This window comes from Myxine glutinosa, chromosome 9, assembly GCF_964187855.1.
Source record: "Myxine glutinosa chromosome 9, kmMyxGlut1.1, whole genome shotgun sequence".
Lineage (NCBI taxonomy): Eukaryota > Metazoa > Chordata > Myxini > Myxiniformes > Myxinidae > Myxine > Myxine glutinosa.
The window spans coordinates 60,809,192-60,828,469 of NC_136269.1; the positions used below are offsets into that span (position 1 = coordinate 60,809,192).

Genomic DNA, 19,278 nt, shown 5'->3' on the forward strand with positions numbered 1-19,278 from the left:
GGTACGTGCTCTACCGAATGCCATTGCAGCTTATAATGGAACACAAGTATCATTCCTAACCATACCAAACACGGGGTGTGTTCAGTTACTAGGTTTCTTGTAGAGCGCTCACCAAGTGGCTTAAGCACTCAAGCAAACACTCCATTCGAAACCGTTGATATAAGGAACGGCTTGCTTGGTAAGCGCTGGATAGCAGCTTGGTAACCGAACAGGTCGGTCTTGTACATGACCAGGGGATTAAGAAGTCGGGCGTGTGGTACTTCAAGTTCAAGGTGATTCCTCTGTTATACTTATAGTCAATACGTTTGGAATATTCTGTTCTACAAATAACATTTAAACGCTCTCAGGGATTCGGATTCACATATTTGAGAAAAATTTACGTAAACGTAATAAATACTTTAATGGACACAAATTGAATGATAAACCTGAGGCGATAAATACAGCAAAATGATGCATACCTTGTTACTTGCACACTCCCAGCGTAAACGCAATCCATCGCTGTACAGTACTTCCTGTCAGTGTCAGTACGCGTGTCGTCATAACGCACCGGCTGTTGCTGTTGTTGTTGTTTTTTGTTTTTTTTGTGAGCGACTGTCATTGGCGTTGTCATTATTTCGATATACTTAAATTCCTTAAGGAAGATACAGGATAATTCCGGTTTTTGTGCCATAATTTAAAAAACGAATCAAGGGAATACAATTTTTAATCGGTAGGCTACGCAATTACAAAAAATGACCAAAGAAAATGCTTTTATGGAAGTTCACACGTATAATAATAATAATTATTATAATAATAACTGCACGCTATTTATAAAGCACCAATAGATCTGCCACATGAACCATTCAAATTAAGGCGCTGAAATTATTATTACTTTGTGGCGGTCACAAAAGCCCACTGGCGTGGTGACATCATTCCGCGCACCAAGTGGGCGGTGGCCACGCACCAGGGGTAGGCGTGGCCTCATGATATACACCGGGCGCCCAGCCCGGGACAGTACAGTGTTACAGTGTAGTCTTACAATAAAGACGTTTATATGTTACCGCTTGTCCGCTTCCTCCTTGCTCACAAGCAGCGCGCGTAACGCCGCGCTTTACTGGTGACCCTCGACGTTGGATCTGCTGGAGCGATCCTTCCACACGCGACGCCATCGCCATGGCCGACTTCGTCAAACTTCCGGAATTTTGGGAGGCTCAGGCCGAAGTCTGGTTCGTCCAGGCCGAAGCCCAATTTCAGCTTCGGCGCCTCACCGGCGATGACACGCGCTATTGCCACGTCGTCGCCTCCCTCGGGCCCGGCACGGCCGCTCGAGTTGTGTCCGTCCTTCGCCACCCACCGAACGGCCACAAGTACGAGGCACTCAAGCGGCTACTCCTAGCCACGTTCGGCCTTACGGACGACGCACGGGCCGACCGCCTCCTGGATCTCCCCGAGCTCGGTGAGACGCGCCTGTCGGTCCGAATGGACCATATGCTGTCACTGTTGGGCGACGAAGCCCCCGGTTCGCTATTCCGGGCGCTTTTCCGGCGCCAACTTCCAGCGCAGGTCCGCCTCGCGTTGGCCGGGACCGAGCTAACGGAACCCCGAGCATTGGCGGCCGAGGCGGACAGGTACTTCGCCGCTTCGGACATGCGGGCGAGCGTCGGCGTGGCCGTCACGGCCCTCGACGCTGATGTTCAGCAGCATGTTCCACAGCATCAGCTTCTACAGCACGCTGATGTTCAGCAGCATGCTGATATGCACCTCGTGAACGCCGCCACGCCCCGCCCACCGCCGCGGCGAAAACCGCCACCGCGGGGAAACCCGCCAACTCCACCGGCCTGGCGGAGCCAGCCGCGCTCCTCCAGCTCCACCACCTGGTGCTGGTTCCACGCCAAGTTCGGCCACGAAGCTCGGCGGTGTCATCCGCCGTGCTCCTTCAACGGGTCGGGAAACGCCCGGGCCGGCGCTCAATAGTGGCGATGAGCGCCGGCCATTCGAACAGCCTGCTGTTCATAACGGACACCTTCTCCAGGCGCCGTTACCTGTGCGACACGGGAGCGCAGGTGAGTGTCATTCCCGCCGGCACGTCAGACAAGCATGCCGCGGGTGGGGGCCCCGCGCTGCTTGCCGCGAACGGGACGCCCATCCGTACGTACGGAAAACGCTGCCTCTCTCTGCGGTTTGGAGGGCAGGTTTTCCGATGGACGTTCGTCACCGCCGACGTGCCCATGGCACTGCTTGGCGCGGACTTCCTGTGCGCTAATGGGCTCCTGGTCGACGTCAAGCGCAGACGGCTTGTCCAGGCCGAGACGTTCAGCTCGCTCGCTTGTGCGTTGCCCAGCTCAACGAGCGGCTTGCCAAGCGGCTTGCCGAACGATTCGGTTCCGGCCACGTTGGTCTGTACGCTTCCGGCAGCGGACGCATTCACCCGCCTCCTCGCCGGCTTCCCGGCCCTCACGCGGCCCACCTTCTCGGCGGGGGCCGTCAAGCACGGGGTGGCCCATCACATCCCCACCGTCGGGCCACCGGTCTACGCCCGGGCACGCCGCCTCGAGCCGACGAAGCTGGCGGTGGCAAAAGCGGAGTTCGCTACCCTGGAGCGACTCGGCATCATTCGGCGCTCAGAGAGCGCTTGGGCGTCGCCGCTGCACATCGTGCCGAAGCCCGGCGGGGGATGGCGACCGTGCGGGGACTATCGCCGTCTCAATGACGCCACGACTCCCGACCGCTACCCCGTCCCCCACATTCAGGACTTTTCCGCCCGTTTGGCGGGCAGGTCCTTCTTCTCGAAGGTGGACCTCATACGCGGCTACCATCAGGTCCCCGTCAGGCCGGAGGACGTCCCGAAGACGGCGGTCATCACGCCATTCGGACTCTTCGAGTTCTTGCGCATGCCCTTCGGTCTGAAGAATGCGGCTCAGGCGTTCCAGCGACTGATGGACAGCGTCCTGCGCGACTTGGATTTTGTCTACGTTTACCTGGACGATATCCTCGTCGCCAGCGCGTCCCGCGAAGAGCACCTACGCCACCTCCGCACGCTCTTCGAACGCCTGGGCCAGCATGGCCTGATTGTGAACCCCGCAAAGTGCCGGTTCGGCGCCGCCACAATCGATTTTCTGGGGCACCGTGTCACCAGGCACGGAGCCGTCCCCCTACCGGCCAAGGTGGAGGCGGTGAAGGGGTTTCCGCGCCCCCGCACGATCAGAGGGCTGCAGGAGTTCCTGGGCATGGTGAACTTTTACCATCGGTTCCTGCCCCGTATCGCCCAGCTCCTGCGCCCCCTGCACGAAGCTCTCCGAGGTAAGCCGGGCAAAGGCGACGTTACCTGGACCGAGCAGATGGACACGGCGTTCACGGGCGCGAAGCTCGCCTTGGCTAACGCCACCATGCTCGCGCACCCGGCGCCCGATGCACCGATCGCCCTCACCACCGATGCCTCGGACTACGCGGTGGGCGCAGTGCATGAGCAATGGGTGCGTGGAGCTTGGCAACCGCTGGCGTTCTTTAGCCGGCAGCTTCGCCCGCCCGAACGCCGTTACAGTACCTTCGACCGCGAGTTGCTCGGACTTCACTTGGCGGTCAGGCACTTCCGCCATCTGCTCGAGGGCCGGGCGTTCACTGCCTTCGTCGACCACAAGCCGCTGATCTTTGCGATGGGCAAAGTCACCGAGCCGTGGTCGGCCCGGCAGCAGCGTCACCTCTCGGCCGTGTCCGAGTACACGACGGACATCCAGCACGTCGCGGGGAAGGACAACCCGGTGGCGGATTGCCTTTCCCGGGCCGTCGCCCACGCAGTCCACCTCGGCATCGACTATGCCCGGATGGCAGCGGACCAGGCCGCTGACCCCGACGTCCAGGCCTTGCGGACCGCCGTCACGGGCCTCCGCATCACCGAGGTGCCGTTTGACGGCGCGGGCGCGGCCCTCTTGTGCGACGTCTCCCTCGGGCGTCCTCGCCCCATCGTGCCCGCGGGCTGGCAGCGCCAGGTGTTTGACGCCATCCACGGCCTGTCCCACCCGGGCGCGAGGGCCTCCCAAAGGCTGATCGCCGACAAGTTCGTCTGGCATGGCCTCCGGAAGGCCGTCCGCGGCTGGGCCAGGACGTGCCTCGCGTGCCAGCGCGCCAAGGTGCACCGGCACACCCAGGCCCCGTTGGCCCCGTTCACGGTGCCGGAACGCCGGTTTGACCACGTCCACGTGGACCTGGTGGGACCTCTGCCCCCCTCGCGGGGTTTCACCTACGTCCTCACCATGGTGGACCGCACCACCCGGTGGCCGGAGGCCGTGCCCTTGGCGTCGACAACGGCGGCCGATGTCGCGCAGGCTTTCATCGCCACCTGGGTCGCCCGGTTCGGCGCCCCCTCAGACATCTCATCCGACCGCGGCCCCCAGTTCACCTCGGAGCTCTGGGGGGCGGTTGCACAGGGGCTCGGGGTCCGGCTGCACCGAACCACGGCCTACCATCCCCAGGCTAACGGCCTGTGTGAGCGATTTCACCGCTCATTGAAGGCCGCGCTCCGGGCCACCCTCCGCGACGGCGGCTGGGTCGACAGGCTCCCCTGGGTCCTGCTGGGCCTCCGGACGGCGCCCAAGGAGGACCTGCGCGCATCCGCGGCGGAATTGGTCTTCGGGCAACCGCTGCGGGTGCCGGGCGAGTTCCTCCCCGACTCCACGGCACCATGGTCCGCGGCACAGCAGCGCTCCGCTCTACAAGAGACCGCCCAGAGGTTCGCCCCGGTGCCAACGGCATGCCACGGGCACCCACCGACGCACGTCGCCCCGGAGCTTCGCACGGCGGAGTACGTCTTCGTCCGCCACGATGCCCATCGGACACCACTGCGGCCCCCGTACGACGGGCCTTTCCGCGTGCTGGAGACCGGGGCGAAGCACTTCACCCTGGACATCGGCGGTACTCCTGACCGCGTTTCGGTAGACCGCCTCAAGCCGGCCCACCTCGATGTGGACCATCCACCGCCAGTGGCCCGACCCCCACGTCGGGGCCGCCCTCCTGCGGGCGGACCCCCGGCACCGCCCAGCCCCGCCGCCACGCCGCCCCCCGGTCCTGCACCCATCCCAGGGGCAGCCAGGGGCATCCCACCTGGCATCCCTGCACCCCGGACGCCGCCGATCGCCAGGGGGCGCTTCGGCCGGGTCATTCGTCTGCCCCGCAAACTGGCCCTCCAGGTGCGCGGGAATTCTGGGGGGGCGCGTGTGGCGGACACAAAAGCCCACTGGCGTGGTGACATCATTCCGCGCACCAAGTGGGCGGTGGCCACGCACCAGGGGTAGGCGTGGCCTCATGATATACACCGGGCGCCCAGCCCGGGACAGTACAGTGTTACAGTGTAGTCTTACAATAAAGACGTTTATATGTTACCGCTTGTCCGCTTCCTCCTTGCTCACAAGCAGCGCGCGTAACGCCGCGCTTTAACTTCAATATTGGATTATTGCACGTTTTCTTTGTCATTTAAATCTCTGTCATTGAAATGATGTGGATGTGTACATATTTATTTACAAGAAGGTAAATCTCTACCAAGACGAAAATAAAAAGTCCAAACGAAACTGAAAACAATGCGGTGTATTAGATGGAACCGCTGTAAGCTTCGCTGTGATTCATTTTAAATTCACACGGATAAATCTATCTAAAATACTCTCGAGAATCTGTAGGAGATTTGTTCTCAAAAAAGAAAACCATCCACACAATTTCAAATAATTTACGCTTGTAGGACTTTGAGAAAAATATTACAAACCCTTAAAAACTGACATTTAGCGTATTTGGCCCGAGCTCAATCCAAAAAGACGGACTGAACGACCAGAACTAAGCATGAAGAAAAATGAAAAGAAAGGTACAAGCAACGATCGAAAGAAGGACAAAAGGTAACACTTTTAAAATACGCTTATGGGGTTTGTTCCGTTAGCAAGTGGCTTGCTATCGCTTGCTCAGCTAGTCGTTCCGTATCACCCGCTTTGAAAGCCTTGCCACTCGGCAAACGGATCAAGAGATTCAAAACACCGTAGTCGAATTCAAAACGATACAACCAATATTGCATGTTCAAAGGAATACCCGTTACTTATGTATACTTGTAATCTATAGCTATATTATATTAAAAAAAGAAGGCATTCATGTCTGTCTGTGGAAAAAAATTACACTACGTGCCGTGAAATGGGGTGAATAGGGACAAGCAAGGTGAATAGGCACACAAACTGAAAAAAAGTTCGGAAACTTTTTTTGCTGAAAATTGATAACCATACTGATTTGTTGATATTTGGGTTGAAAGTGTTCTCTTGTTTTTTTTAAAAAGCAACTTATAGTCCCTATTAACCCCTTATATGGATATTAACCCCATATATGGATTTTTATGGCTGTGTGGCGGACACGAAAGCACTGACGTGGTGACATCACCCCGCACACCAAGTGGGGATGGGCCACGCCAGGGAGAGAGGCGTGGCCTCACGATATACACGGGGCGCGCAGCCCTGAGCAGCTTAGTGCTGCAGTTTGAGTACTTTCAATAAAGACTCTTTTATGAACCGCGTTGTCCGCTTGCTCCTTGCGTAAGCATTAGCGCGCGCAGCATCGCGCTTCATATGGTGACCTCGACGTTGGATCTGCCGTAGCGCTCCTTCCGAACACGACGCCATTGCAATGGCAAACGACAAGGCAATGTCGATTAAACTTCCCGAATTTTGGGAGGCCCAGGCCGAAGTCTGGTTCGTCCAAGCCGAAGCCCAATTTCAGCTTCGGCGCCTCACCGGCGACGACACGCGCTACTGCCTCGTCGTCGCCTCCCTCGGGCCCGGCACGGCCGCTCGAGTTGTGTCCGTCCTTCGCCACCCACCGGACGGCCACAAGTACGAGGCACTCAAGCGGCTACTCCTAGCCGCGTTCGGCCTCACGGACGACGCATGGGCCGACCGCCTCCTGGATCTCCCCGAGCTCGGCGACACGCGCCCGTCGGTCCGAATGGACCATATGCTGTCACTGTTGGGCGACGAAGCCCCGGTTCTCTATTCCGGGCGCTTTTCCGTCACCAACTTCCAGCGCAGGTGGGACCAGGCTAACGGAACCCCGAGCATTGGCAGCCGAGGCGGACAGGTACTTCGCGGCTTCGGATACGCGGGCGAGAGTCGGTGCGGCCGTCATGGACCTCGAGGCTGATGATGCTGATCCACAGCATCAGCTTACACAGCATACGCAGCATGCTGATACGCCCCTCGTGACCGCTGCCACGCCCCGCCCACTGCTGCGGCGAAAACCACCACCGCGGGGAAAACCGCCAACTCCACCGGCCTGGCAGAGCCAGCCACACTCCTCCAGCTCCACCACCTGGTGCTGGTTCCACGCCAAGTTCGGCCACGAGGCTCGGCAATGTCATCCGCCATGCTCCTTCAACAGGTCGGGAAACGCCCGGGCCGGCGCTCAATAGTGGCGATGAGCGCCGGCCGTTTGAGCAGCCTGCTGTTCATAACGGACACCTTATCCGGGCGCCGTTACCTGTGCGACACGGGAGCGCAGGTGAGTGTCGTTCCTGCCGGTACGTCAGACAAGCACGCCGCGGGTGGGGGCCCCGCGCTGCTTGCCGCGAACGGGACGCCCATCCGTACGTATGGAAAACGCTGCCTCTCTCTGCGGTTCGGAGGGCAGGTTTTCCGATGGATGTTCGTCACCGCCGACGTGCCCATGGCACTGCTTGGCGCGGACTTCCTGTGCGCTAATGGGCTCCTGGTCGACGTAAAGCGCAGACGTCTTGTCCAGGCCGAGACGTTCAGCTCGCTCGCTTGTGCGCTGCCCAGCTCGTCGAGCAGCTCAACGAGCGGCTTGCCAAGCGGCTTGCCGAACGGTTCGGTTCCGGCCACGTTGATCTGTACGCTTCCGGCAGCGGACGCATTCACCCGCCTCCTCGCCGGCTTCCCGGCCCTCACGCGGCCCACCTTCTCGGCGGGGGCCGTCAAGCACGGGGTGGCCCATCACATGCCCACCGTCGGGCCACCGGTCTATGCCCGGGCACGCCGCCTCGAGCCGACGAAGCTGGCGGTGGCAAAAGCGGAGTTCGCTACCCTGGAGCGACTCGGCATCGTTCGGCGCTCAGAGAGCGCTTGGGCGTCGCCGCTGCACATCGTGCCGAAGCCCGGCGGGGGATGGCGACCGTGCGGGGACTATCGCCGTCTCAATGACGCCACCACTCCCGACCGCTACCCCGTCCCCCACATTCAGGACTTTTCCACCCGTTTGGCGGGCATGTCCTTCTTCTCGAAGGTGGACCTCATACGCGGCTTCCATCAGGTCCCCGTCAGGCCGGAGGATGTCCCGAAGACGGCGGTCATCACGCCATTCGGACTCTTCGAGTTCCTGCGGATGCCCTTCGTTCTGAAGAATGCTGCTCAGGCGTTCCAGCGACTGATGGACAGCGTCCTGCACGACTTGGATTTTGTCTACGTCTACCTGGACGATATCCTCGTCGCCAGCGCGTCCCGCGAAGAGCACCTACGCCACCTCCGCACGCTCTTCGAACGCCTGGGCCAGCATAGCCTGATTGTGAACCCCGCAAAGTGCCGGTTCGGCGCCGCCGTAATCGATTTTCTGGGGCACCGTGTCACCAGGCACGGAGCCGTCCCCCTGCCGGCCAAGGTGGAGGCGGTGAAGGGGTTTCCGCGCCCCCGCACGATCAGAGGGCTGCCGGAGTTCCTGGGCATGGTGAACTTTTACCATCGGTTCCTGCCCCGTATCGCCCAGCTCCTGCGCCCCCTGCACAAAGCTCTCCGAGGTAAGCCGGGCAAAGGCGACGTTACCTGGACCGAGCAGATGGACACGGCGTTCACGGGCGCGAAGCTCGCCTTGGCTAACGCCACCATGCTCGCGCACCCGGCGCCCGATGCACCGATCGCCCTCACCACCGACGCCTCGGACTACGCGGTGGGCGCGGTGCACGAGCAATGGGTGCGTGGAGCTTGGCAACCGCTGGCGTTCTTTATCCGGCAGCTTCGCCCGCCCGAACGCCGTTACAGTACCTTCGACCGCGAGTTGCTCGGGCTTCACTTGGCGGTCAGGCACTTCCGCCATCTGCTCGAGGGCCGTGCGTTCACGGCCTTCGTCGACCACGAGCCGCTGATCTTCGCGATGGGCAAGGTCACCGAGCCGTGGTCGGCCCGGCAGCAGCGTCACCTCTCGGCCGTGTCCGAGTACATGACGGACATCCGGTACGTCGTGGGGAAGGACAACCCGGTGGCGGATTGCCTTTCCCGGGCCGTCGCCCACGCAGTCCACCTCGGCATCGACTATGCCCGGATGGCAGCGGACCAGGCCGCTGACCCCGACGTCCAGGCCTTGCGGATCGCCGTCATGGGCCTCCGCGTCACCGAGGTGCCGTTCGATGGCGCGGGCGCGGCCCTCTTGTGCGACGTCTACCTCGGGCGTCCTCGCCCCATCGTGCCCGCGGGCTGGCAGCGCCAGGTGTTTGATGCCATCCACGGCCTGTCCCACCCGGGCGCGAGGGCCTCCCAAAGGTTGATCGCCGACAAGTTCGTCTGGCATGGCCTCCGGAAGGCCGTCCGCGGCTGGGCCAGGACGTGCCTCGCGTGCCAGCGCGCCAAGGTGCACCGGCACACCCAGGCCCCGTTGGCCCCTTTCACGGTGCCGGAACGCCGGTTTGACCACATCCACGTGGACCTGGTGGGACCTCTGCCCCCCTCGCGGGGTTTCACCCACGTCCTCACCATGGTGGACCGCACCACCCGGTGGCCGGAGGCCGTGCCCTTGGCGTCGACGACGGCGGCGGATGTCGCGCAGGCTTTCATCGCCACCTGGGTCGCCCGTTTCGGCGACCCCTCAGACATCTCGTCCGAACGCGGCCCCCAGTTCACCTCGGAGCTCTGGGGGGCCGTCGCGCAGGGGCTCGGGGTCCGGCTGCACCGAACCACGGCCTACCACCCCCAGGCTAATGGCCTGTGTGAGCGATTTCACCGCTCATTGAAGGCCGCGCTCCGGGCCATCCTCCGCGACGGCGGCTGGGTCGACAGGCTCCCCTGGGTCCTGCTGGGCCTCCGGACGGCGCCCAAGGAGGACCTGCGCGCATCCGCGGCGGAGTTGGTCTTCGGGCAACCGCTGCGGGTGCCGGGTGAGTTCCTCCCCGACTCCACGGCACCATTGTTCGCGGCACAGCAGCGCTCCGCTCTGCAAGAGACCGCCCAGAGGTTCGCCCCGGTGCCAACGGCATGCCACGGGCACCCACCGACGCACGTCGCCCCGGAGCTTCGCACGGCGGAGTACGGCTTCGTCCGCCACGATGCCCACCGGACACCACTGCGGCCCCCGTACGACGGGCCTTTCCGCGTGCTGGAGACCGGGGCCAAGCACTTCACCCTGGACATCGGCGGTACTCCTGACCGCGTTTCTGTAGACCGCCTCAAGCCGGTCCACCTCGACGTGGACCATCCACCGCCAGTGGCCCGACCCCCGCGTCGGGGCCGCCCCCCTGCGGGCGGCCCCCCGGCACCGCCCAGCCCCGCCGCCACGCCGCCCCCCGGTCCTGCAGCCGGAGGCATCCCAGATGGCATCCCTGCATCCCAGACGCCGCCAGTCGCCAGGGGGCGCTTCGGCCGGGTCATCCGTTTGCCCCGCAAACTGACCCTATAGGTGCGCGGGGATTCTGGGGGGGGCGCGTGTGGCGGACATGAAAGCACTGACGTGGTGACATCACCCCGCACACCAAGTGGGGATGGGCCACGCCAGGGAGAGAGGCGTGGCCTCACGATATACACGGGGCACGCAGCCCTGAGCAGCTTAGTGCTGCAGTTTGAGTACTTTCAATAAAGACTCTTTTATGAACCGCGTTGTCCGCTTGCTCCTTGCGTAAGCATTAGCGCGCGCAGCATCGTGCTTCAGCTGTCCCTATTCACCCCGTTTTACGGGTGAATAGGGACAGTCACTAATACAAAAAAATAATAATCAAGAAACAATCCTGAGTTTCCAACTTATTGCTAAATTGATAGCTCAGATGGATGCACATCATATGCACCCATAATATAAACCACGGTGCCAATGAAAAAAAATATGGGATAAAAAGTTTCTCCAAACTGTCCCTATTTCTTGATTATTTTTTTTTTGTATTAGTGACTGTCCCTATTCACCCATAAAACGGGGTGAATAGGGACAGCCATAAAAATCCTATTTATTCCTATTTAACCCATATATGGGGTTAATGGGGACTATAAGTTGCTTTTTAAAAAAAACAAGAGAACACTTTCAACCCAAATATCAACAAATCAGTATGGTTATCAATTTTCAGCAAAAAAAGATTCCGCCGTAGCACGCTAACGCGTAGGCTCGCGCGTCCCTTGACTCTAGCCCGACTCTGTGAAGGGACTTGAGAGGCCGGAGGCACTCAATAGGGCTGGACCCGTGAAATTTCGGGGATTTTTGGTAAAATTACCTCATGGTAAAGTTACATAGGAAAACCCCATGTTAAATTTCCGTCGCCAAAAGGACTTTATTTTATTGCGAAATTCATCCTGACCGCCTCTAGGAGGATAGGGGGGTATCCGTGGGTAGCGGAAACCTTTGTTTGGCGAGGATTAGGTAAAAATTGACCGAGTTATTGAAAATATTAACTTATATAAAAATTCGTTTTCTAAGACTGAAGCGCAGTGACGTCATCACGTCCCTGCCACGAGGGTCGAAGGTCGTTCGAAGAAGAAGAGTTCGGAGTTGGACTGGACACGAGGCAGAGCAGACGCCATTTGGGAGAGCTGAGAGGATTCAGTCGTGATAGTGAGTATATTAAGAGTGAGTATATCAAGACAAGAACTAGAAGGAGGTATGTACGGTGCGAGTCATATAATATATTGTTTAGTTATCGTCGATGAGGAATTTGGGGTCGGGATGCGTGGTTGGCCTGGGTGACTTGGTCTTGACTAGATGCTAGGCTGCACCTCATTTTGTCCAATAAAGTGGTTTTAAAATATTTTTTGATGGTTCTTATGCTTATCATTAGATGCATAACGGTCGTAGCGAGGTGTGGATATATGGATTGACATCGGATGGCATGGGATTTGGGATTTAGGAACTCCGGGGTTTTTTCATTAGGAATATATGCGATTTGTTTTGGGGCGCTCTTAGAGCTAACGGAGGCTCGGATTTTAATTCTGATTCCGGATTTCGCATTCGCTAGTACGTATTAACACTCGACAGAAACTGGCCCCGTGAAATTTCCAGGATTTTCGGTAAAATTACTTCAGGGTAAATTTACATAGGAAAACCCCATGCTAAATTTTCGCCGCCGAAGGACTTTATTTTTTGCGAAATTCATCCTGACTTCGCCTCTAGGAGGATACAGGGTTATCTCTGGATAACGGGAACCTTTATTTGGCGAAAATCGGACTGGTATTGACCGAGTTATTCAAAATATTAACTTATATAAAATTGCCGTTTAAGCCTGTAAACGCAGTGACGTCACCACGTTCCGCGGCACGACTTTGGACCCGGAGGAGATTTTGTTACATGGTGCACGCCTTCGTTTTATTTCCAAATTAGAATCTGTTTTCACTTTTGCCGTAAAAATGACATCAGAGCATCGAGTGTGGTATCTTATTTGGTGAAATTCGGTCGATTTAAAGTGGTGAAAATAAAATGTGATCGTGGAAAATCGTAACGAGGGGCCATTTTGAATTGGTTTTCGATTATTGCACCGGGGTATTGCAAAGATTGGCCAAAAATTGACCGACAAATTCAAAATATTAACTTATTTTACTTATTATTATTAACTTAAAATTAACAAAATAGGGTTGGTTTTCTAAGGCTTATATCAAAATATTAACTTTTATCAAATGAGTCTTTTAAGGTGAAAGTGTGATGACGTCACCACGTCACGCGGCACGAATGCGCGCCTGTGTCGTTGGAGGTACTGACTTCTATAGGGTTGGTTTTCCAAGGCTTATATCAAAATATTAACTTATATCAAATGTCTTTTAAGATGAAAGCGCGATGACGTCACCACGTCACGCGGCACGAATGCGTGCCTGTGTCGTTGGAGGTATTGACTTGTATAGGGTTGGTTTTCTAAGGCTCATATCAAAATATTAACTTATATCAAATAAATATTTTAAGGTGAAAGCGCGATGACGTCACGCGGCCTTGCCTAGATGTAGGCCGCACCTCATTTTGTCAAATAAATTGGTATTCGGGTGGTTCCGGTGTTTGGGACCGCAGGGACGGAAAGTGCAGGTATGGGGTGCCTGGCACTCCCCAGCCGGCCCGCTCTGAAGGTTCAGATCGGGACACAGGGATTCATTCCGGTCGCCCGGTCGGCCCGGAGGTGGGGGTGCGGGGCCTGTCACGGAACGTCAAAACAAACGGCCTGCCGGGGCCGCCCAAAAGTCGGGCGTGAGGGGCGCGTCCACTAATGGAACACCTCTCACTTCCCAGATCGAGGGCCACGTGGTCAGGAGAACCTCGTCCCTTCTGGTTGCCCTGCCGTCCCACCGTGAGCGCTGGCAGGGTGTACTTCAAACTAAGCTTAAGTGTCAAGTGTTAAGTTCCTCCTTGCCCTCGCAAGGGAAAGGCTAGGGTCAAGCTCTTCCAAATTTCCAAACACTAGAAATCGGACGTCTCAAATTAATTAACTAATTTGTTAATACATCTCAGTCGCCCGCGACCTCTCTAGCGCGGGCGTCGAACCAGTTCATTTCCGGGCGACCGGGCCGAGTATCGGCCTGGCCGTGGCCGAAGCCGTTGATTCCGCCGTAGCACGCTAACGCGTAGGCGCGCACGTCCCTGGTCCGCCGGGGCTCCGCGGGTGTCCTACCATGCCCGGCACTGCTGATCTCTCAAACTTCCGGGAGTAGGTGCCGTTGCCCGGGGACGGATTTTCGCTGTCTAAACATGGTAGCGCTAGGCCAGTGGGCCCGCCGGGACCCACGTGCACTCACAAGTTGTTCTGCGCGTGGGCGGCAGTATCACACCGGGGCGCCCAAACGCTCCCCGGCTAAAGTTCATCCTGGAAGCGCCCACATTGTGCGGACAAACCAAGTCGAGGGCCACGTGGTCATGAGAACCTCGTCCCTTCCGGTCACACTGTGCCTATCGGCCGGCCTCGAAGACCGAAATTGTGACGGTGTCACCCGAAAAATCATGCAGCGAAAATGAATGAAATTCGTTCATTTCGTCATCTAACCAGTGACGCGCATGAAGGGATGAACGAGATTCCCACTGTCCCTATCTACTATCCAGCGAACCCTCAGCCAAGGGAACGGGCTTGGTGGAATCAGTGGGGAAAGAAAACCCTTTTGAGCTTGACTCGAGCCCGACTCTGTGAAGGGACTTGAGAGGCCGGAGGCACTCAATAGGGCTGGACCCGTGAAATTTCGGGGATTTTTGGTAAAATTACCTCAGGGTAAAGTTACATAGGAAAACCCCATGTTAAATTTCCGTCGCCAAAAGGACTTTATTTTATTGCGAAATTCATCCTGACTTCGCCTCTAGGAGGATAGGGGGGTATCCATGGGTAGCGGAAACCTTTGTTTGGCGAGGATTAGGTAAAAATTGACCGAGTTATTGAAAATATTAACTTATATAAAAATTCGTTTTCTAAGACTGAAGCGCAGTGACGTCATCACGTCCCCGCCACAAGGGTCGAAGGTCGTTCGAAGAAGAAGAGTTCGGAGTTGGACTGGACACGAGGCAGAGCAGACGCCATTTGGGAGAGCTGAGAGGATTCAGTCGTGATAGTGAGTATATTAAGAGTGAGTATATCAAGACAATAACTAGAAGGAGGTATGTACGGTGCGAGTCATATAATATATTGTTTAGTTATCGTCGATGAGGAATTTGGGGTCGGGATGCGTGGTTGGCCTGGGTGACTTGGTCTTGACTAGATGCTAGGCCGCACCTCATTTTGTCCAATAAAGTGGTTTTAAAATATTTTTTGATGGTTCTTATGCTTATCATTAGATGCATAACGGTCGTAGCGAGGTGTGGATATATGGATTGACATCGGATGGCATGGGATTTGGGATTTAGGAACTCCGGGGTTTTTTCATTAGGAATATATGCGATTTGTTTTGGGGCGCTCTTAGAGCTAACAGAGGCTCGGATTTTAATTCTGATTCCGGGTTTCTCAGTCGCTAGTACGTATTAACACTCGACAGAAACTGGCCCCGCGAAATTTCCAGGATTTTCGGTAAAATTACTTCAGGGTAAATTTACATAGGAAAACCCCATGCTAACTTTTCGCCGCCGAAGGACTTTATTTTTTGCGAAATTCATCCTGACTTCGCCTCTAGGAGGATACAGGGGTATCTGTGGATAACGGGAACCTTTATTTGGCGAAAATCGGACTGGTATTGACCGAGTTATTCAAAATATTAACTTATATAAAATTGCCGTTTAAGCCTGTAAACGCAGTGACGTCACCACGTTCCGAGGCACGACTTTGGACCCGGGGGAGATTTTGTTACATTGTGCATGCCTTCGTTTTATTTCCAAATTAGAATCTGTTTTCACTTTTGCCGTAAAAATGACATCAGAGCATCGAGTGTGGTATCTTATTTGGTGAAATTCGGTCGATTTAAAGTGGTGAAAATAAAATGTGATCGTGGAAAATCGTAACGAGGGGCCATTTTGAATTGGTTTTCGATTATTGCACCGGGGTATTGCAAAGATTGGCCAAAAATTGACCGACGAATTCAAAATATTAACTTATTTTACTTATTATTATTAACTTAAAATTAACAAAATAGGGTTGGTTTTCTAAGGCTTATATCAAAATATTAACTTTTATCAAATGAGTCTTTTAAGGTGAAAGTGTGATGACGTCACCACGTCACGCGGCACGAATGCGCGCCTGTGTCGTTGGAGGTACTGACTTCTATAGGGTTGGTTTTCTAAGGCTTATATCAAAATATTAACTCATATCAAATGTCTTTTAAGATGAAAGCACGATGACGTCACCACGTCACGCGGCACGAATGCGCACCTGTGTCGTTGGAGGTACGGACTTCTATAGGGTTGGTTTTCTAAGGCTTATATCAAAATATTAACTTATATCAAATGTCTTTTAAGATGAAAGCGCGATGACGTCACCACGTCACGCGGCACGAATGCGCGCCTGTGTCGTTGGAGGTATTGATTTGTATAGGGTTGGTTTTCTAAGGCTCATATCAAAATATTAACTTATATCAAATAAATATTTTAAAGTGAAAGCGCGATGACGTCACGCGGCCTTGCCTAGATGTAGGCCGCACCTCATTTTGTCAAATAAATTGGTATTCGGGTGGTTCCGGTGTTTGGGACCGCAGGGACGGAAAGTGCAGGTACGGGGTGGCTGGCACTCCCCAGCCGGCCCGCTCTGAAGGTTCGGATCGGGACACCGGGATTCATTCCGGTCGCCCGGTTGGCCCGGAGGTGGGGGTGCGGGGCCTGTCACGGAACGTCAAAACAAACGGCCTGCCGGGGCCGCCCAAAAGTCGGGCGTGAGGGGCGCGTCCACTAATGGAACGCCTCTCGCTTCCCATTAATATGGAATATTTTTTTTGTGGGGGTGAACTTACTTTTCAAGATGACTTAGAACCAAAAGTTCATTGGAATTATGTTGAAATTATTCTAGATTTTGTTAATGTGACCTTTAAAAGAAACAAAAACCACATTTGACATTTCGAAGCAAATAAATTGATCCTTGAAAGTGATGTAAACTGATATCGAACTCAAATCACGGACAGTACTGTGTTAAACTTCTGTACGTTTTCCAGAAGTATCTCTTTATTTTGCACATTAGCCAAAAAAAATTTTCAACAAAAACAAAAGTTAAATTACGACTGTGATTACGGACAGTAAAATTACAGTTCAGTACTTCGTGTAACCCCCACGAGCATTCAGGAGAGCACGTACACGTCGAGGCATGCTGTTCACGAGATTTGCTAAGGTTTGGACAGGAATCTCTTGCCATGCAGTGACAATAGTCTTGTGCAATTCATGCACAGAGGTAGGCTGCTGGTCCAAGTTGTCGATTTGACGCATTAATTCTGCCCACAAGTTCTCTATCGGATTCATTTCCGGGGACATGGCAGGCCACTCCATATGCTCTACACCACGGTCAGCAAGAAAGTGTTGGATAATGCGAGCATGATGAGGCCGTGCATTGTCATCTTGGAAGACAAAGTTTCCTCGAAAGGCTGCATGAGCAAATGGAAGCAATGTTTCTTCCAGAATGACCCTGTACTTGAACTGGTTCAGGTTTCCATTCAGAACAACCAGGTCAGTTTTGCCCCCTGCATGAAAAGCAGCCCAAACGGTCACCCTACCACCTCCAGCTTGGACACTTGGCACTATACAATCTTCGTTGTGGGCTTCATGCACTTGTCTGCGCACTCGGACGGGGCCAGCTTGACGATAGACCAGAAATCTAGACTCGTCACTGAAGGTCACGTGATTTCAGTGTCCTGGCTGCCATTGACGGTGCTCTCTGGCCCACTGCAATCGGCGCTGGCTGTGTTGTCTGGTCAGGCGTGGCTTTCTCAGGGGACGCCTTGCACGTTAGCCTGCTTGAACCAGTCGTTGGTTGACTAGCCTTCTGGATACAGGCACATTTGTCAGTTGCTGCCACTCAGCCCTAAGCCGATTAGCTGACTTGGTATGGCCATTGCAGACTAACCGGTGCAGCTGGCGATCATCTCTCCTTGTGGTTCTGTGTGGACGTCCTGGCCTCGGTATTGGAGTAGGGAAACCCCTCTGAGCATTTCGTTTCAGGATCTTTGACACCTGACCTTGAGTGATGCCATACTGCTGAGCAATAGCACGCTGCTTCATGCCAAAATTTCGTAAAGCCACCACTCCATGACAAACAGCATTGTCAAGTTGACGGACCATCTCCAGAGGAAGCGGCAATAACTTTTGTAGACGTGCAGCAGTTGTTTTCCACTAATACAGAACGCAACAACCCTTATATACCCGATTGTGAAGCCAATCGTCTAATGTACCTGTCCTTACATTTTGTCACGCCACCTGTGATATAATCCTGTTATTGACTTCTTGCTGCGAAAGACAATCAGTGACATGGTTCTTTCAACAAAGACATCACCGAAGGGTAAAATAAACTCACCAGATTGATATACTGAGTTCAGAAAGTAAACCCAAGTCAAGAAAAAAAAAAAATTCCATATTAAATGCCAAGTCTGTATATACAGTCACGTGAGAAAGTAAGTACACCCCATTACATACATGTAAAGTTTTGTCTTTTTCAACATATTTCAACATATTTCAACATACAGCTATTTGATCTTCATTTCAACAATATTGATAGATAAAGGTGATATAATATAACAAATATCATGAAACATTTACATTTTGTAGTCCATTGTATAATTTAAATAAACATAAATGCAAATTTCACATGTGGAAAAAGTAAGTACACATTTTGGCTCTAATAGGTGGTATTGCCCCATTTGGCAGAAACAACCTCAAGTAGGCGTTTCTTATAACTGTCTACGAGTCTCTGACCGACTGGGAGAAATTTTTGCCCACTCCTCCATGCAGATTTCTTTCAGCTGTGCGATGTTTGTGTGGTTTCTTGCATGCACAGCTCATTTCAAATCCCCCCCACAACATTTCAATGAGGTTTAGAACCGGGCTTTGACTTGGCCATTCCAGAACCCTCCATTTCTTTCTTTTCAGCCATTCCTTGGTGGATTTACTGGTATGTTTAGGGTCATTGTCATGTTGCAAGGTCCACCTTCGGTTGAGCTTCAACTTTCGGACAGATGGCCTCACATTATTCTCAAGCACCCTCTAGTACAATGAAGAATTCATAGTGGATTCTATGATGGAGAGCTACCCAGGCCCTGATGCAGCATCGCTGCCCCAAACCATTAGATTTCCACCACCATGCTTTACAGTTGGTATCAGGTTCTTGTGGTCAAATGCTGTCTTTGGTTTTTGCCAAAACATGTCTTCTGGTACTGTGGCCAAATAGCTCTACCTTTGACTCATCTGTCCAGAGCACATTGTTCCAGAAGTGCTGGTCTTTGCCAAGGTGTTCATTGGCAAACTTTAGCCTTGCCCTGATGCTCTTTCTGGACAGCAAAGGTTTCCTCCTGGCACACCTCCCATGTAGATCAAATTTGTGCAGCCTCTTTCTAATGGTAGACTCGTGCACTTTGGCAAGAACTACCTGTAGGTCCCGTGATGACATTCTGGGGTTCTGGGGTTCTGGCGTCAGGAAGGGCATCCGGCCGTAAAACATTGCTTCAAAAAGGGGACCGAAAAACAACAACAACCACGGTCCCCGAAAAAGGCCAACCCCCGCTTTGCGGG

General features: G+C 54.5%; 1 protein-coding gene across 1 annotated transcript in view; it reads right to left on the reverse strand.

Moving 5' to 3' along the window:
• The window catches only part of ENTPD5 (ectonucleoside triphosphate diphosphohydrolase 5 (inactive)), a 58,599-nt gene extending 58,010 nt beyond the window's left edge, over positions 1-589 (reverse strand). The window contains exon 1 of the mRNA XM_068104629.2: positions 459-589. The gene's annotated coding sequence lies outside the window, so the exon portion shown is untranslated. The remainder of the gene's footprint in view (positions 1-458) is intronic.
• Positions 590-19,278: the final 18,689 nt, after the last annotated feature.